Source organism: Mixophyes fleayi, chromosome 11, assembly GCF_038048845.1.
Source record: "Mixophyes fleayi isolate aMixFle1 chromosome 11, aMixFle1.hap1, whole genome shotgun sequence".
Lineage (NCBI taxonomy): Eukaryota > Metazoa > Chordata > Amphibia > Anura > Limnodynastidae > Mixophyes > Mixophyes fleayi.
The window spans coordinates 22,490,237-22,510,346 of record NC_134412.1 but is presented as its reverse complement, the minus strand read 5'-3'; the positions used below and the strand labels follow the sequence as shown (position 1 = coordinate 22,510,346).

Below are 20,110 nucleotides of genomic sequence, written 5' to 3'. Positions count from 1 at the left end.
TTACCAAAGAGGGACTCTCATTGTTTAGAGTAGGACCATCCTATATGCAAAAGCGCCTTGGCGTGGCAGGATGGCTTAAACATACATTTGCAAATGTGTGCAACAAAGACTTTTGCATTTTTATCTACAGTAGAAATGGCAGATCTGTTGCTGGCTATAGCAGTGTGCTGGGGGAAAAAATGTTGTATGTATGTTCCTTGCAGGATAACCCCACCCTTTCAGCACCTGTTATGGCCTATAAATTGATTTGAGCAGCTTCCACTTTTGTATTTGTTTGAGAGGCATGTTGGTGTCAGTAGCTGAGGGGGAGTGCTGACATTGGATTGCTATTTGGAGGCTTCTGGGGTACCTCTTTGGTAAGTTAGCTCTCAATTTAAAAACACATATGTATGGCCCAAATATAGGGACTCTCATTGTTTAGAGTAGGACCATCCTATATGCAAAAGCGCCTTGGCGTGGCAGGATGGCTTAAACATACATTTGCAAATGTGTGCAACAAAGACTTTTGCATTTTTATCTACAGTAGAAATGGCAGATCTGTTGCTGGCTATAGCAGTGTGCTGGGGGAAAAAATGTTGTATGTATGTTCCTTGCAGGATAACCCCACCCTTTCAGCACCTGTTATGGCCTATAAATTGATTTGAGCAGCTTCCACTTTTGTATTTGTTTGAGAGGCATGTTGGTGTCAGTAGCTGAGGGGGAGTGCTGACATTGGATTGCTATTTGGAGGCTTCTGGGGTACCTCTTTGGTAAGTTAGCTCTCAATTTAAAAACACATATGTATGGCCCAAATATAGGGACTCTCATTGTTTAGAGTAGGACCATCCTATATGCAAAAGCGCCTTGGCGTGGCAGGATGGCTTAAACATACATTTGCAAATGTGTGCAACAAAGACTTTTGCATTTTTATCTACAGTAGAAATGGCAGATCTGTTGCTGGCTATAGCAGTGTGCTGGGGGAAAAAATGTTGTATGTATGTTCCTTGCAGGATAACCCCACCCTTTCAGCACCTGTTATGGCCTATAAATTGATTTGAGCAGCTTCCACTTTTGTATTTGTTTGAGAGGCATGTTGGTGTCAGTAGCTGAGGGGGAGTGCTGACATTGGATTGCTATTTGGAGGCTTCTGGGGTACCTCTTTGGTAAGTTAGCTCTCAATTTAAAAACACATATGTATGGCCCAAATATAGGGACTCTCATTGTTTAGAGTAGGACCATCCTATATGCAAAAGCGCCTTGGCGTGGCAGGATGGCTTAAACATACATTTGCAAATGTGTGCAACAAAGACTTTTGCATTTTTATCTACAGTAGAAATGGCAGATCTGTTGCTGGCTATAGCAGTGTGCTGGGGGAAAAAATGTTGTATGTATGTTCCTTGCAGGATAACCCCACCCTTTCAGCACCTGTTATGGCCTATAAATTGATTTGAGCAGCTTCCACTTTTGTATTTGTTTGAGAGGCATGTTGGTGTCAGTAGCTGAGGGGGAGTGCTGACATTGGATTGCTATTTGGAGGCTTCTGGGGTACCTCTTTGGTAAGTTAGCTCTCAATTTAAAAACACATATGTATGGCCCAAATATAGGGACTCTCATTGTTTAGAGTAGGACCATCCTATATGCAAAAGCGCCTTGGCGTGGCAGGATGGCTTAAACATACATTTGCAAATGTGTGCAACAAAGACTTTTGCATTTTTATCTACAGTAGAAATGGCAGATCTGTTGCTGGCTATAGCAGTGTGCTGGGGGAAAAAATGTTGTATGTATGTTCCTTGCAGGATAACCCCACCCTTTCAGCACCTGTTATGGCCTATAAATTGATTTGAGCAGCTTCCACTTTTGTATTTGTTTGAGAGGCATGTTGGTGTCAGTAGCTGAGGGGGAGTGCTGACATTGGATTGCTATTTGGAGGCTTCTGGGGTACCTCTTTGGTAAGTTAGCTCTCAATTTAAAAACACATATGTATGGCCCAAATATAGGGACTCTCATTGTTTAGAGTAGGACCATCCTATATGCAAAAGCGCCTTGGCGTGGCAGGATGGCTTAAACATACATTTGCAAATGTGTGCAACAAAGACTTTTGCATTTTTATCTACAGTAGAAATGGCAGATCTGTTGCTGGCTATAGCAGTGTGCTGGGGGAAAAAATGTTGTATGTATGTTCCTTGCAGGATAACCCCACCCTTTCAGCACCTGTTATGGCCTATAAATTGATTTGAGCAGCTTCCACTTTTGTATTTGTTTGAGAGGCATGTTGGTGTCAGTAGCTGAGGGGGAGTGCTGACATTGGATTGCTATTTGGAGGCTTCTGGGGTACCTCTTTGGTAAGTTAGCTCTCAATTTAAAAACACATATGTATGGCCCAAATATAGGGACTCTCATTGTTTAGAGTAGGACCATCCTATATGCAAAAGCGCCTTGGCGTGGCAGGATGGCTTAAACATACATTTGCAAATGTGTGCAACAAAGACTTTTGCATTTTTATCTACAGTAGAAATGGCAGATCTGTTGCTGGCTATAGCAGTGTGCTGGGGGAAAAAATGTTGTATGTATGTTCCTTGCAGGATAACCCCACCCTTTCAGCACCTGTTATGGCCTATAAATTGATTTGAGCAGCTTCCACTTTTGTATTTGTTTGAGAGGCATGTTGGTGTCAGTAGCTGAGGGGGAGTGCTGACATTGGATTGCTATTTGGAGGCTTCTGGGGTACCTCTTTGGTAAGTTAGCTCTCAATTTAAAAACACATATGTATGGCCCAAATATAGGGACTCTCATTGTTTAGAGTAGGACCATCCTATATGCAAAAGCGCCTTGGCGTGGCAGGATGGCTTAAACATACATTTGCAAATGTGTGCAACAAAGACTTTTGCATTTTTATCTACAGTAGAAATGGCAGATCTGTTGCTGGCTATAGCAGTGTGCTGGGGGAAAAAATGTTGTATGTATGTTCCTTGCAGGATAACCCCACCCTTTCAGCACCTGTTATGGCCTATAAATTGATTTGAGCAGCTTCCACTTTTGTATTTGTTTGAGAGGCATGTTGGTGTCAGTAGCTGAGGGGGAGTGCTGACATTGGATTGCTATTTGGAGGCTTCTGGGGTACCTCTTTGGTAAGTTAGCTCTCAATTTAAAAACACATATGTATGGCCCAAATATAGGGACTCTCATTGTTTAGAGTAGGACCATCCTATATGCAAAAGCGCCTTGGCGTGGCAGGATGGCTTAAACATACATTTGCAAATGTGTGCAACAAAGACTTTTGCATTTTTATCTACAGTAGAAATGGCAGATCTGTTGCTGGCTATAGCAGTGTGCTGGGGGAAAAAATGTTGTATGTATGTTCCTTGCAGGATAACCCCACCCTTTCAGCACCTGTTATGGCCTATAAATTGATTTGAGCAGCTTCCACTTTTGTATTTGTTTGAGAGGCATGTTGGTGTCAGTAGCTGAGGGGGAGTGCTGACATTGGATTGCTATTTGGAGGCTTCTGGGGTACCTCTTTGGTAAGTTAGCTCTCAATTTAAAAACACATATGTATGGCCCAAATATAGGGACTCTCATTGTTTAGAGTAGGACCATCCTATATGCAAAAGCGCCTTGGCGTGGCAGGATGGCTTAAACATACATTTGCAAATGTGTGCAACAAAGACTTTTGCATTTTTATCTACAGTAGAAATGGCAGATCTGTTGCTGGCTATAGCAGTGTGCTGGGGGAAAAAATGTTGTATGTATGTTCCTTGCAGGATAACCCCACCCTTTCAGCACCTGTTATGGCCTATAAATTGATTTGAGCAGCTTCCACTTTTGTATTTGTTTGAGAGGCATGTTGGTGTCAGTAGCTGAGGGGGAGTGCTGACATTGGATTGCTATTTGGAGGCTTCTGGGGTACCTCTTTGGTAAGTTAGCTCTCAATTTAAAAACACATATGTATGGCCCAAATATAGGGACTCTCATTGTTTAGAGTAGGACCATCCTATATGCAAAAGCGCCTTGGCGTGGCAGGATGGCTTAAACATACATTTGCAAATGTGTGCAACAAAGACTTTTGCATTTTTATCTACAGTAGAAATGGCAGATCTGTTGCTGGCTATAGCAGTGTGCTGGGGGAAAAAATGTTGTATGTATGTTCCTTGCAGGATAACCCCACCCTTTCAGCACCTGTTATGGCCTATAAATTGATTTGAGCAGCTTCCACTTTTGTATTTGTTTGAGAGGCATGTTGGTGTCAGTAGCTGAGGGGGAGTGCTGACATTGGATTGCTATTTGGAGGCTTCTGGGGTACCTCTTTGGTAAGTTAGCTCTCAATTTAAAAACACATATGTATGGCCCAAATATAGGGACTCTCATTGTTTAGAGTAGGACCATCCTATATGCAAAAGCGCCTTGGCGTGGCAGGATGGCTTAAACATACATTTGCAAATGTGTGCAACAAAGACTTTTGCATTTTTATCTACAGTAGAAATGGCAGATCTGTTGCTGGCTATAGCAGTGTGCTGGGGGAAAAAATGTTGTATGTATGTTCCTTGCAGGATAACCCCACCCTTTCAGCACCTGTTATGGCCTATAAATTGATTTGAGCAGCTTCCACTTTTGTATTTGTTTGAGAGGCATGTTGGTGTCAGTAGCTGAGGGGGAGTGCTGACATTGGATTGCTATTTGGAGGCTTCTGGGGTACCTCTTTGGTAAGTTAGCTCTCAATTTAAAAACACATATGTATGGCCCAAATATAGGGACTCTCATTGTTTAGAGTAGGACCATCCTATATGCAAAAGCGCCTTGGCGTGGCAGGATGGCTTAAACATACATTTGCAAATGTGTGCAACAAAGACTTTTGCATTTTTATCTACAGTAGAAATGGCAGATCTGTTGCTGGCTATAGCAGTGTGCTGGGGGAAAAAATGTTGTATGTATGTTCCTTGCAGGATAACCCCACCCTTTCAGCACCTGTTATGGCCTATAAATTGATTTGAGCAGCTTCCACTTTTGTATTTGTTTGAGAGGCATGTTGGTGTCAGTAGCTGAGGGGGAGTGCTGACATTGGATTGCTATTTGGAGGCTTCTGGGGTACCTCTTTGGTAAGTTAGCTCTCAATTTAAAAACACATATGTATGGCCCAAATATAGGGACTCTCATTGTTTAGAGTAGGACCATCCTATATGCAAAAGCGCCTTGGCGTGGCAGGATGGCTTAAACATACATTTGCAAATGTGTGCAACAAAGACTTTTGCATTTTTATCTACAGTAGAAATGGCAGATCTGTTGCTGGCTATAGCAGTGTGCTGGGGGAAAAAATGTTGTATGTATGTTCCTTGCAGGATAACCCCACCCTTTCAGCACCTGTTATGGCCTATAAATTGATTTGAGCAGCTTCCACTTTTGTATTTGTTTGAGAGGCATGTTGGTGTCAGTAGCTGAGGGGGAGTGCTGACATTGGATTGCTATTTGGAGGCTTCTGGGGTACCTCTTTGGTAAGTTAGCTCTCAATTTAAAAACACATATGTATGGCCCAAATATAGGGACTCTCATTGTTTAGAGTAGGACCATCCTATATGCAAAAGCGCCTTGGCGTGGCAGGATGGCTTAAACATACATTTGCAAATGTGTGCAACAAAGACTTTTGCATTTTTATCTACAGTAGAAATGGCAGATCTGTTGCTGGCTATAGCAGTGTGCTGGGGGAAAAAATGTTGTATGTATGTTCCTTGCAGGATAACCCCACCCTTTCAGCACCTGTTATGGCCTATAAATTGATTTGAGCAGCTTCCACTTTTGTATTTGTTTGAGAGGCATGTTGGTGTCAGTAGCTGAGGGGGAGTGCTGACATTGGATTGCTATTTGGAGGCTTCTGGGGTACCTCTTTGGTAAGTTAGCTCTCAATTTAAAAACACATATGTATGGCCCAAATATAGGGACTCTCATTGTTTAGAGTAGGACCATCCTATATGCAAAAGCGCCTTGGCGTGGCAGGATGGCTTAAACATACATTTGCAAATGTGTGCAACAAAGACTTTTGCATTTTTATCTACAGTAGAAATGGCAGATCTGTTGCTGGCTATAGCAGTGTGCTGGGGGAAAAAATGTTGTATGTATGTTCCTTGCAGGATAACCCCACCCTTTCAGCACCTGTTATGGCCTATAAATTGATTTGAGCAGCTTCCACTTTTGTATTTGTTTGAGAGGCATGTTGGTGTCAGTAGCTGAGGGGGAGTGCTGACATTGGATTGCTATTTGGAGGCTTCTGGGGTACCTCTTTGGTAAGTTAGCTCTCAATTTAAAAACACATATGTATGGCCCAAATATAGGGACTCTCATTGTTTAGAGTAGGACCATCCTATATGCAAAAGCGCCTTGGCGTGGCAGGATGGCTTAAACATACATTTGCAAATGTGTGCAACAAAGACTTTTGCATTTTTATCTACAGTAGAAATGGCAGATCTGTTGCTGGCTATAGCAGTGTGCTGGGGGAAAAAATGTTGTATGTATGTTCCTTGCAGGATAACCCCACCCTTTCAGCACCTGTTATGGCCTATAAATTGATTTGAGCAGCTTCCACTTTTGTATTTGTTTGAGAGGCATGTTGGTGTCAGTAGCTGAGGGGGAGTGCTGACATTGGATTGCTATTTGGAGGCTTCTGGGGTACCTCTTTGGTAAGTTAGCTCTCAATTTAAAAACACATATGTATGGCCCAAATATAGGGACTCTCATTGTTTAGAGTAGGACCATCCTATATGCAAAAGCGCCTTGGCGTGGCAGGATGGCTTAAACATACATTTGCAAATGTGTGCAACAAAGACTTTTGCATTTTTATCTACAGTAGAAATGGCAGATCTGTTGCTGGCTATAGCAGTGTGCTGGGGGAAAAAATGTTGTATGTATGTTCCTTGCAGGATAACCCCACCCTTTCAGCACCTGTTATGGCCTATAAATTGATTTGAGCAGCTTCCACTTTTGTATTTGTTTGAGAGGCATGTTGGTGTCAGTAGCTGAGGGGGAGTGCTGACATTGGATTGCTATTTGGAGGCTTCTGGGGTACCTCTTTGGTAAGTTAGCTCTCAATTTAAAAACACATATGTATGGCCCAAATATAGGGACTCTCATTGTTTAGAGTAGGACCATCCTATATGCAAAAGCGCCTTGGCGTGGCAGGATGGCTTAAACATACATTTGCAAATGTGTGCAACAAAGACTTTTGCATTTTTATCTACAGTAGAAATGGCAGATCTGTTGCTGGCTATAGCAGTGTGCTGGGGGAAAAAATGTTGTATGTATGTTCCTTGCAGGATAACCCCACCCTTTCAGCACCTGTTATGGCCTATAAATTGATTTGAGCAGCTTCCACTTTTGTATTTGTTTGAGAGGCATGTTGGTGTCAGTAGCTGAGGGGGAGTGCTGACATTGGATTGCTATTTGGAGGCTTCTGGGGTACCTCTTTGGTAAGTTAGCTCTCAATTTAAAAACACATATGTATGGCCCAAATATAGGGACTCTCATTGTTTAGAGTAGGACCATCCTATATGCAAAAGCGCCTTGGCGTGGCAGGATGGCTTAAACATACATTTGCAAATGTGTGCAACAAAGACTTTTGCATTTTTATCTACAGTAGAAATGGCAGATCTGTTGCTGGCTATAGCAGTGTGCTGGGGGAAAAAATGTTGTATGTATGTTCCTTGCAGGATAACCCCACCCTTTCAGCACCTGTTATGGCCTATAAATTGATTTGAGCAGCTTCCACTTTTGTATTTGTTTGAGAGGCATGTTGGTGTCAGTAGCTGAGGGGGAGTGCTGACATTGGATTGCTATTTGGAGGCTTCTGGGGTACCTCTTTGGTAAGTTAGCTCTCAATTTAAAAACACATATGTATGGCCCAAATATAGGGACTCTCATTGTTTAGAGTAGGACCATCCTATATGCAAAAGCGCCTTGGCGTGGCAGGATGGCTTAAACATACATTTGCAAATGTGTGCAACAAAGACTTTTGCATTTTTATCTACAGTAGAAATGGCAGATCTGTTGCTGGCTATAGCAGTGTGCTGGGGGAAAAAATGTTGTATGTATGTTCCTTGCAGGATAACCCCACCCTTTCAGCACCTGTTATGGCCTATAAATTGATTTGAGCAGCTTCCACTTTTGTATTTGTTTGAGAGGCATGTTGGTGTCAGTAGCTGAGGGGGAGTGCTGACATTGGATTGCTATTTGGAGGCTTCTGGGGTACCTCTTTGGTAAGTTAGCTCTCAATTTAAAAACACATATGTATGGCCCAAATATAGGGACTCTCATTGTTTAGAGTAGGACCATCCTATATGCAAAAGCGCCTTGGCGTGGCAGGATGGCTTAAACATACATTTGCAAATGTGTGCAACAAAGACTTTTGCATTTTTATCTACAGTAGAAATGGCAGATCTGTTGCTGGCTATAGCAGTGTGCTGGGGGAAAAAATGTTGTATGTATGTTCCTTGCAGGATAACCCCACCCTTTCAGCACCTGTTATGGCCTATAAATTGATTTGAGCAGCTTCCACTTTTGTATTTGTTTGAGAGGCATGTTGGTGTCAGTAGCTGAGGGGGAGTGCTGACATTGGATTGCTATTTGGAGGCTTCTGGGGTACCTCTTTGGTAAGTTAGCTCTCAATTTAAAAACACATATGTATGGCCCAAATATAGGGACTCTCATTGTTTAGAGTAGGACCATCCTATATGCAAAAGCGCCTTGGCGTGGCAGGATGGCTTAAACATACATTTGCAAATGTGTGCAACAAAGACTTTTGCATTTTTATCTACAGTAGAAATGGCAGATCTGTTGCTGGCTATAGGGATGTACTTTTTGTCTGCGGGTATGAACGTCTGTCCTGTCTATACTTACCGGAAGGGTGTCTGCTCGATCTGATCTTTGTTATTGTAGTTGGGGCAAGGGCTGATGTGAGTGAGTTCTCTGTACAGCGCTGCGGAATTAGTAGCACTATATAAATAGCTGATGATGATGATGATTGTAAAGGATCTATATAGAATTCTTCAGGCGACATTAGTAGTGTGGGTGTGGGGGGGGGGGGGGGTGTTATCTAGGGTAATTGCAGTGACTTGTGATGGGCATAAATAGATATAAGCCCATTTTTGAATGGAGGGATTTTTAAAAATGTGATGAGGATGTAGAAAAAGTGATGATGCTGTGTATGGAAATGTGGTAAACTTTGTTTGGGTTTAATAGCTGGTACTTATGTCCTTTTATGGTATCCTAATGTGCAGTTGGCAAGAATTGTAAGAGGATGATCAGTGAATGATGGTGACTAATTTAGTGGGGTAACTATGGGCTTGGGTCAACAGAACGTTTGCTCCTAAAGATTGTGCTGGGGAATGATTTTTAAAGGCTCGTGTGTGTGTGTGTGTGTGTGTGTGTGTGTGTGTGGAATATGGATGAAATAAACATTTGAAAGAAGAGGTTTTATCTATGTTCAGTAAACCTTTTTCTAGCTTTCTAGCTTCTCGTATGTTTTGTCCTCGAAGAGTCTGAGGGCTAGATTTACTAAGCTGCGGGTTTGAAAAAGTGGGGATGTTGCCTATAGCAACCAATCAGATTCTAGCTGTCATTTTGCAGAAGGTACTAAATAAATGAAAGCTAGAATCTGATTGGTTGCTATAGGCAACATCGCCACTTTTTCAAACCCGCAGCTTAGTAAATCTAGCCCTGAGTCTCTTCCCAGTAGTAATTTTTGTTTAGAATGGCAATCCCTACTCTTTATCTGCCGGTTTAATTACGATTTCCTCGTGGAGGGGACTGGGTGTATGAACATAGTCAGTGCCAAGCTCGAGTGCACGCAGCAGCGTCCGATTCAAACTTTGGGCATCTCTAAGGTATGTGGTTTTCCTGTCGTATCTCTTGCACCAATTACAGAGCAGGTATAAGTGCTGAGTGATAGTGGTGACTGATGTGTATGCATGAAGAAAAATACTTTTTAATGTTTTTTCATTGATGCCTATATAATTAACAGGTGACAATAATTTAATAAGTTTTTTTTTTTTTTTCTGTACCTTCTTTTGGAACTTTATATTCCACATATGTATTGGACGTACCCTGCAGAGTATTGTGTCTATCAAGGCAGAGGGTACCTAGACCTAAATTCAACAAGAGACATTTCTTTAGTTCCACTTGTAGTTGATTAGATGTGCATATGCCCAAATTATGTGCGTTTAAAAAAAAAAGCAATTGACGTTCCTTTTGCGTGCCTTAATGAATCGGGCGTCTGCCGCTTACAGTTTCAGCACACATAATAATGACGTGAGAACCTAATCATGAAATCTGCTGAATGCTCTTTAAATCCAATATTCTCTTAGAAATGATGGCTATCATTTATCTCAGGGCTCCCCCTTCCAGTTTAATCGACATTTGACTTCCTTATAGCCATCTCTGCAACATCTATAGTTTTTTTCTATAGCCTTCTGACCACTTTCGTTACGTCTGACTTCCTCACAGTTCCTTTCCATCTGACATCTCTGTGTTGTGCAACTGAATTCAAATAATTTTGGCTGAGTGCCTTACAGAAATCACAGGTAGCCTCAAAGAAGCCAGGAATAGATTTTCATATTACAAAACATAAAGCAAGGTTCTTGAAGCTATAATACCCTGGAATTGTGGTATCACTTAATTAACATTGATTTTGCCACATGACATAACACACATGCGCTGTACGGTCTCTGCTAGAACTACAATTGAGAACTACAACTCCCTTGAGGGAGGAGAGGAGGAAGGAGATGGCATGTGCTATTAGTCAGTGAGTACACAAAGCTCTGTTGTCTACAGTCTGCAGTTGATAAGGGGAAGTTGGTAAATGCAGTTGTAGAGTGAAGTACTAAAAGGAAGTGTCATTGAGCGAGGAGAGCGTGAACGAAGGATAAAGATACCAGTAACAAGGTATTAATAAATATTTTAAAGCTTGTCAGAGCAGCAGCATGAATTATATAATAAAGAACAACTATAAGAACAGAAGAAAGCAGAGTAGAAGAGAAGAATTCTTATTGGACTGAATCTTCAACTTTATATATACTAGTGTTCAGTGTCCAACGTGACAGAAAGAGAACGGAAGCTGAAGAGAAATACGGAGTATCTAGCAATAGAGAGAAATCGGGTGTGTTCCCAGGAGAGACTTACAGAAAAGACAGACAGATAAGTAAAAGTAATATCTCAGGCACTTATGACACCTTTACATCTGCCTAGTACTACTCTCATATTATTGAGTAACTTTGTGTACTATGGAATAAATGCAAGAGACTGGTCATTCAAGAGAACGAATTTAACCTACAGTAAAATGCTATAATTGAACAAATTTCTTATTTACAAAAATCATAAAGACATCATTCAAGTACTAGGAGATATTAAACACATTAAAAGACTGAAAGCGTTACGAAGAAATACTGAAAGAGGTGTCCCACTTTCAAGATTTATAAATTATACACGGCTAAAAGAATCATTCAGGCCTGCTGCATTCATCAAGTGCACCAACTAAAGAACATTGCATTCATAATAGTTTAATTAATGGAAACCGTGAGTGTGTGGAAGAGACATGTATGGGAGGCATCAGTTGATCATTGAGTAGAGTATTTGATAAGTGTGTTATTACTGGGTGGTTAACAGCTGTAAAGCATAATAAAAAGTGTAACCATTGATATAGGATATGATTTTAAATAACTTATAGGGAATGGTACGATTACTTAGGTAAATAGGATTGTTTAAATTATAAACATTTATTGTCTTTAATTTATTGAGAATTCTGTAATCGGTTAGAGGGAAGATAATTTATAACAATAGTATTATTATTATTACTATACTTTATTTATAAGGCGCCACAAGATTTCTGCAGCAGCATACATAATACAAACAGTACAACATACAGTGTAGAACAGTACAGAACAATAAATGAATAATGCCAAGATTCCAAAAGCTCGAGGCATAGCTGTTATAGTGACGTTGGAGCAGAAGAATAGATCTAAAGACAGGAGGGAAGAGGGCCCTGCTTGTAAGAGCTTACATCCTAAAGGGGGGCATACAGACAGCAGGCAGAAAGGGAATGAGTAGAGGGGATCTAACGCAGGAGGTGTGGGTAAAGGAGCCGGGATGAGAGAGGTGATGAGAGCGAGCATGGAGAGAGGGTTAAGTGGAGGGCTGGTAGGCTTTGAGGAAGAAGTGAGTTTTAAGTGCCCGTTTGATGGAGCACAAATTAGGTGACAATCGGATGGTGTGTGGGAGGTCATTCCAGTGGAGAGGGGCAGCACGGGAGAAGTCTTGGATTCTAGAGTGAGATGAGGGGATCAGAGTGGAGGGGAGGTCAACGATCATTGGCCGAGCGCAGGGAGCGGGATGGAGTGGGAATGGAGAGGTTAGAGATATATGAGGCAGTGGAGTGGGAGAGGGCCTTGTAGGTGAGGGTAAGGGGTTTAAAAATAATTCTGTAAAGGAAGGGGAGCCAGTGTAAGGCCAGGCAAAGAGGGAAGGCAAAGGAAGAGCGGCGTGAAAGGAAGTCTTGCAGCCGCGTTGAGTATAGAACGAAAGGGGGCAAGGTGGGAGAAGAGGAGGCCGGTGAGAAGGTTACAGTAGTCCAGATAGGAAATGATGTTTGTGCATGGATAATGGTTTTGGTGACATCCTGAGAAAGGAAGGGCTGGATATGGGCTATGTTTGAAGCGATAGGATTGAGCCAGGGATTGAATGTGGGAGGAGTTGAGTGTGACACCAGGCAGTGGAGATGGGGAATAGAAGAGATGGTGGGATGAGAATCTAGGAGATGGGAAGACAATGAGTTTTAGCAATGTTGATTTTGAGATTTTTTTTTTCTGTTTAAACCTAATTTACCAAATATTGCTTTATCTAAAATTCACGTTTCTGTAATGGGTATAATGGTGCTTGTAGTATTACAATCACCAGCATGCCCAGACTGTTCATGGCAGCCCGGGCTTGTTGGGACCTGTAGTTCACCAATGTAAAATTGTGTTTCCTTCTTTTTTTTTTTTTTTAACACCTTCGTTACCCCACTCTCACTGCCCAGGGTTGTGGGTAGAACCCTAGTACTGTCAGCGCGGGGCTGGGTACCCCAGGGTCCATTTTTTTGGGGGGCGGACCCCAACCCCTTAGGTAATCCAGCCCCACGCTGACCAGCCTGGGGCTGGTTGGCATCATGGCAGGGGGACTCCATGCTGCAGGTTCACCTGCTATGGTGCCAACAGCCTCGGCTGGTGGCACCATTGCAGGTGCACACAAGTGGGGGACAGAGGCGCACATTTAGAGGGGGAAAGGGGAGGAGAGGAGAAGCAACTTACTTGGAACACTGCATTCTGCCTTCTTGTGCTGGGACTGTGCAGTGCAAAGTCCCTGTCAATGGAGAAAGCCGCTGGGAGGATGTTGAGGAGGCTGGGGTGGGGACACAAGATTCACCGGTAGGTTGCCTGTTTAAATGGCCATCCGCTACCTCTGTAAAGCAACAGTCAGCCCGCGGTAAAGCCTAGAAAGATGCCCAAATGATTGCATTTGGGATCGGATCAGCCCACACTTCCCCAAGTGGACTCCATAACATTATGGGGGGCCATTGGCCTTCCCGGAAGTCTCCCAGTAAGGTCTATGGCCAATTCGCCCTTTCCCTTACAGTACTGAACTTGCACAAGAACACCAGGTACAAGTGCAACTTACATCTAACTTTAAATAAAGGTGTAAGTTTTAGTACCTGCAAAGTGTGACTTATATTCAACTTTAAATCAGGCCATGAATGGATATACCACGATCTCTGAGTTCATATTATTGTTTTCAACATGTACAAAGTGATGCTAGTGCAGCTTTTCTGAGGACAATTTAAAGAAAAATTTGTTTTTTCTTTAAAATCCTTACTTGCCCTACTCCCAATAAAGGAGTTCTTATACCAGTGGGTAAATTTATCAAACTACGGGTTTGAAAAAGTGGAGATGTTGCCTATAGCAACCAATCAGATTCTAGCTGTCATTTTGTAGAATGTACTAAATAAATTCTAACTAGAATCTGATTGGTTGCTATAGGCAACATCTTCACTTTTTCAAACCCGCTGCTTGATAAATTTATCCCCAGGACTTCCATGGTTAAGCAATTAATCAGCTCTGCTGCAGCTTGTTCGGGCTCCCAGTCAAGTAAAACAGGTCCATATTTGTCTAATACATCACTTCTGTTGTGAAACTGACTGAACTGGTTTTGTTTGTTTTTTTTGGACTTCTATACCTGTCCGCTGCAATAAAATATAGATAAAAGAAAAAAAAGAAAAGAATAAGACTTTAAAAGTCTAAGAGGAAACGGCTATTGTTAGGGACAAATCTTTAAAACGATGACTCGCTTTCATGTCTTCAAAGCCGCAAATATTGATTTGAATCGTATCATCGTCATTGTTTATTTATATGTTGCCAGAGTTTCTGTGGCGCCTGACATAATCCTACAGATAAGACATAGGTGAGAATAGTAAACCTAACAATGGGTGCGGATGAGCAGAATAATAAATACATGGATTCAATTAACAGAACAAATTGCATTGCATACAAAAACAATTCAGTATAAGACATAACAGGGACAGACGGAGAGTTGAGGAGGGGAGATATAGGGTAGAGGATCATCCCTGTGAGAGGGTACATTCTAAAGGGAGGGGATAGACAATAGGAGGAAATGGGAACAATAGGTCTAGTGGAGTCTACTTGGTGCAGAGGTCTGCAGAATGCTGAGGCCATATAATAATAAAATAATAATTTTTATATAGAGCCTTTCTACCAATAGAGGATATATTAACTAAGCTGCGGGTTTGAAAATTTTTTGAAGATGTTGCCTATAGCAACCAATCAGATTCTAGCTGTCATTTTGTAGAATGTCCTATATAAATTATAACTAGAATCTGTTTTTTGCAGTTTAGTAAATGTATCCCTAGGACTCAAAACCCTTTTTATTGCAGAGGGTGTGGCAGTCATCTTGGGTGGTGCTCAGTTGGAATTCTATGCTAATCATTCACATCAGTCCTGGTGCTTTGGGGTGTACAGTCTACCACGCGCACAGAAAAACACATAAAATGGGCCATTTTCCTCAGAAGCCAGTTAATTTACCAATATGTTTTTGGCAAACACTGGGAGAACATACAAGCATTACACAGATGGGGTCATGGTAGGAATCGAACCTATGACCCCAGCGCTGTGAAGCAGGAATACTAAAAACTGTGCCATAGTGTAGAAGCCAAGATGGTGCAGGGACCTAGAAGGCTCAGAGGCCAAGATGGTATCCAGTAGAGGTAGTGGCGTAGGCTGGATGGTGGCAAATCCTAGCTGGTGCAGGGGCCTAGCTGGTGTCCGCTAGAGGAAGCGCAGATGGCTGAATGGCGGCGAAGCGTAGATAGTGCCGAGACCTAAATGGTGTCTGGTAGATGTAATCATCATCATCATGCCGCAAGTCGGGGGAGGGGCCACATGGGGCTAGTGTGGTGGCTGGTCTCCTCCCTCCCTCCTCTGTGTGGCCTGCTGTGTGTCACATGGGACATGAACTACATCACAAGTGCCGTCCCATGTGTGAAGGGGATGAATACTCCACAGCTCCTACAAGAAAAAAGGTAAGTTGGGGAAGGGGTGGGGTAGTATATTAAGTGTGTGTGTGTCCCCACTGCGTCCTGGTATTGTGCGTGTGTGTCCCCACTGCGTCCGTGTATTGTGTGTGTGTGTGTGTGTCCCCACTGCGTCCGTGTATTATGCATGTGTGAGGGGCCACTGCGTGCGTGTATTATGTGTGTGTGAGGGGCCACTGTGTGTGTGTGTGAGGGGCCACTGTGTGTGTGTGTGTGAGGGGCCACTGTATGTGTGTGAAGGGGGGGGCCATAAACTGATATCTTGCCTAGGGCCCCATGAGGTGTAAATCCGGCTCTGCCCCCGCCCTCTATTCAGTTTGTCTCAGTTACTTTGCTTTCTGTTTGCTCTGACCTCTTGTTACTGTAAGACTTGCATACTGTACTCACTGACTTCAGCTTGTTACAGGAATATTGGCACATATAGTTTGCTTCTCGGGACCTCCTGCCGACAGAAGCTAAATCTGCCAGCATCATGACTCCCTCATTCTCATTTTGGAGCCCACCATACCATCAACAACTATTAGGGTATTTGGAGCCCATTACTGGTCCATTCACCCCCACTGACCCAAAGTTACAATTTGTGACTTATGCCACACCAGAAGCCAACAGCTAAATTTGGCATTGTGCTGTGCTTCTCTTGCAACCTGTGAGCGGTCCTTTACCTGTTCACCGCTATCCTGAATAACACCAGCTACATTGGTCAGATGACTAATAGAGAGGACTTATCTCCACTGGCCCACTACTTTTCATTGTTATCCACACTGCCCCATCACCTGGTCCATACCCCAAACTAAACTGTTTCACTTGATACTACTGATCACTTCACCCCCTCACCTCTAGAATGCAAGCGATCATAGGTAAGGTCCTGTCTATCTTCTGTCTCATGTCTGTCCGCCATCTATCTATCTCGTATGTCCCTTGTGCTTTCTGATGCTGAATTCTTCTGTTTGCTATGCTATTTGTATTGTTACTTACATGTCATTATGCTTACTGTTTTCATGTATGTCAGTCATTAAGGTATTTCTATACAAATAAGCAATGATGATGAAGTTGGCACTTGACCATAGTTTCTTACAGTCCTTGTCTGTTACTCACGTTGATATTTGCTTGACTTCTGTTTGGTTATACCTTGGTTGTCTGCTGTTTAGTAGTATCGGGATTTATTCTTCTATATATCCATCTATGTAAAAGCCTATAGATATAAGCCTATACTATTGAAAAAGACTAGGGGGCAACTGAGTACCAGTGAGCATATCTAGCTCAATGGGAAATAGAGGCTGCTATAGTTGATGACCGGACCTTCAGTCTTATAGATTTATGTAATAGCAGGTGATATACTTTACAGAAATGTAATAAGTCATTCTTTTAATATCAAACGAATTGTGTGCACAAATATTAACATATGGTATTTCAGTGAGTTATACTAGGTGTAGCTACTTTTAGCAGAAAAAGCTTGACCAAGCTGAATGGACAAAAATTCTGCTGAATAGTTGACCATATATGTAAGTAGACAGATGGTTTTTGTGAGCTATAAAGCTACAAGCCTTCTTATCAGATTTCTAGACACATACCTGGTAATATCCAGTGATAGCTTATGTGGAGAATAGGGGCTAGATTTACTAACCTGCGGGTTTGAAAAAGTGGGGATGTTGTCTATAGCAACCAATCAGATTCTAGCTTTCATGTATTTAGTACTTTCTACAAAATGACAGCTAGAATCTGATTGGTTGCTATAGGCAACATCCCCACTTTTTCAAACCCGCAGCTTAGTAAATCTAGCTCTAGGAGTACTTGACACGATACGACAACATATGCTGATTCTTAGTATATGCAGAGTTTATATTTTATTGAGAAATAATGTGTCATGTGTATTGCACGTTACCCTCTTAAGGTGGCTGATTTCGCAATCTGTATAAAGTTCAATTATATTGAAACTCTGCAGAAATTGAAGTAGCTATTATCAGATAAGAGAAAGTGAGAGAATGATGGGAAGAAACAACCAGATTTAGACTTCACTATAAACCTGTATTATACTCCATATGCAGGGCTGCCGCAAGAAAATGTGGGGCCCAGTACAGCTAGACAGGCAGGACCCCCCCTCCTTTCTTTACTCACCCCACTCCCATTTTTAAATTACTCTCTACCCAACGTTTGGCTCCTCACCTCCACTTTCTCTCCGGTCACCATCGTGTCTCCCGTTCTATCTAATCCCTGCAGTAGTTTACTTACCTCTCTCTGTTTCTCTTGCACTGGCTCCTTTTGTCTCCTCTCCATTGACAGTGCTGTGACGTTGTCACAAACAGACTTGCTATGAAGGTCTTACCTGCTGATATTGGCGCTGCTAAGCTAGAAGGCGCGGAGTCTAAGCACGCCTTAATTCTTCGCCAGGGAGGGACCCCCGCAAGGGGATTTGAGGTTCGCTGCAGAGACGTGCAGGTCGCGGCCCTCTCAGTTAACTACCAGCGAGATATAGGTGAACTAGCGTAGTCATGCTGTCCAAAGGTCAAACCGTGCGGGCAATTCAAAGGAGTAGGCAGGAGAAGAGTCAGGAAGCCATTCTGATTCCCTGGTCAAATCAGGGAATTAGAATGGGTTCAGGGGGAGATCCAAATGAGCAGTCAGGCAGAACCGGGTCAGAATCCAAGGAGTAAGGTATTCTCAGGGAACAAACAAAGTGCTTTGGTCTAGGGACCTAGATACTCTGGCACCCGTCAGGTTGAAATACATAATGGCTGCCTGTCATTGGTGGACTTGGGATCGGCGGTCAGCTGTTCTGACCGCTGACAGGAAGTGTTCCCGGCATCTCCCTTGCTAGGCAACGGAGGCGCGCTGTTTGGGTGCATGTGCCCGAACTTCCGGCCGGGAACCAGAAGTAGCGTCCCTTTGCCAGGCAATGGGACGCTTGGGGACCAGAGAAGGCGACCTGACAGACGTCATTATTTATGGGGCGTCAGCGACGCTGTGGGGACCATGTCTGCTTTGCTGCGGCTCGCTCTCTGTCCAGGAGCCAAGCAATTCTTTGTCAGGAAGATATACACATGGGTGGCTGGGACTGGAGCAAATGGCAGTAAGCGTGGTGGTGGTCTCCCCCCCCCCCCCCCACACACATCTCAGGAGTGGAGGCGGAAATGCTGCCTACAAGGGGGGCCAGGTGTTGTAATTCTTCACTGCGGAGGCCACTCTCCCCTAATAAATCTGTGTAGGCTCAGGGCTGGCAAGGCCTCAAATTGCTGTCAGGTTCCATAGACTTTACCCCCTAATGGCTGCCCTGTCCCGATGCCATATGTCTTTTGAAAAGTAAAGTCTGCTATTGGCTACCGGTTTTGTTGTCCAGTCACTACATTGGAGGAGATAAAAAAGGACCAGTGTTCCAATTAGAGATGGGTGGGTCCGGTTCTCCGAGAACCTGCATTAATATTTCTGGCTGTCAAAAGTCATATCTGTCAGCAGTATCTACCAAATAATTTTTAGCACTCCTCAGTGCTTTTGGGGTGTCCTCCCTAATTGTGCATTAATATTGCTGACTGTCAAAAGTCATATCTGTCAGCAGTATCTACCAAATAATTTTTAGCACTCCCCAGTGGTTTGCGCTCAGAATGGATTCAAAGCAGTCCACATATGATCTGAATGAGCAACCAGGTTCTGTCACCAGTCCTGATGTTAGTGTTCCCAGTACGTCATCTGGCCAAGGCGATGTCAAACAACAGAGTGTTTTCAAATTAGTGCAAAAAACAAAAACCCAAAAAAAATTTACTGTATTGAAGCGAAAAAGAAGTGTAACTGAGCAAAAGTTAAGTGACGATAAAATAAAAATTGCAAACATGCCATTCTACACACGCAGTGGCAAAGAGAGAATGAGGCCTTCACCTTTGGCTATTAGTGGCAGATCCCAAAAAGTTACCCAGCCTACAATTGGTGCACAACTACTGTTACGCGTCAAAGCCAAACTGCAAGATAACACTGAGGCATTACAGGAGAATATTTGCTCTGATTCACAAATGACAACAATCCCTGTGGAGACTGGAGAGTCCATCCAACAGTGGGATGTCTAATAGTGAGCATTCTGCTGATGTGTGCCTTAATAGCCCGAGTGTAGCCGGTGATACACAAATTGAGGATGCCACTTTGGAATTAGAAGAGGATGAGGGGGAGATTTGTGTAGGCGACGAGGGCGCTAATGATGATGCTGATGATTATGATGCAGACAGATACCAAATTGCCTTTCTCAATTTCTATTTATATTCTAGATTATATAACGGCTGAATAGTTTTCTATTTTACTCCTAGTGGAGAGAGGATCTGATGCAGACAGATACCAAACTGCCTTTGTCCATTTCAATTTATATTGTACAGTATATAACGGCTGAATTTATTAGTATTTTATACAAGTGGAGGGGGGCCTAGAGAGACAGAAACCAAACTGGCTTTCTCCATGTCAATTAATATTGTACAATCTATAACGGCTGAATTTATTAGTATTTTATACAAGTGGAGGGGGGCCTATAGAGACAGAAAGCAA

The 20,110-nt window shown here is 42.8% G+C and overlaps 1 protein-coding gene across 7 annotated transcripts in view; it reads left to right on the top strand.

Moving 5' to 3' along the window:
* Positions 1–20,110, top strand: part of LOC142107592 (galactoside alpha-(1,2)-fucosyltransferase 2-like) — a 64,195-nt gene that overhangs the window by 21,098 nt on the left and 22,987 nt on the right. The window contains exons 1-2 of one of the 7 annotated variants that reach the window (XM_075191105.1): positions 10,776–10,899; positions 11,036–11,529. The exons of 2 other annotated variants lie outside the window; for them this stretch is intronic. The gene's annotated coding sequence lies outside the window, so the exon portion shown is untranslated. Of the gene's footprint in view, positions 1–10,775; positions 11,530–20,110 lie in introns of those variants that run through there. 4 more of the 7 variants (XR_012679983.1, XM_075191101.1, XM_075191103.1 and 1 more) reach the window with 4 other exon arrangements.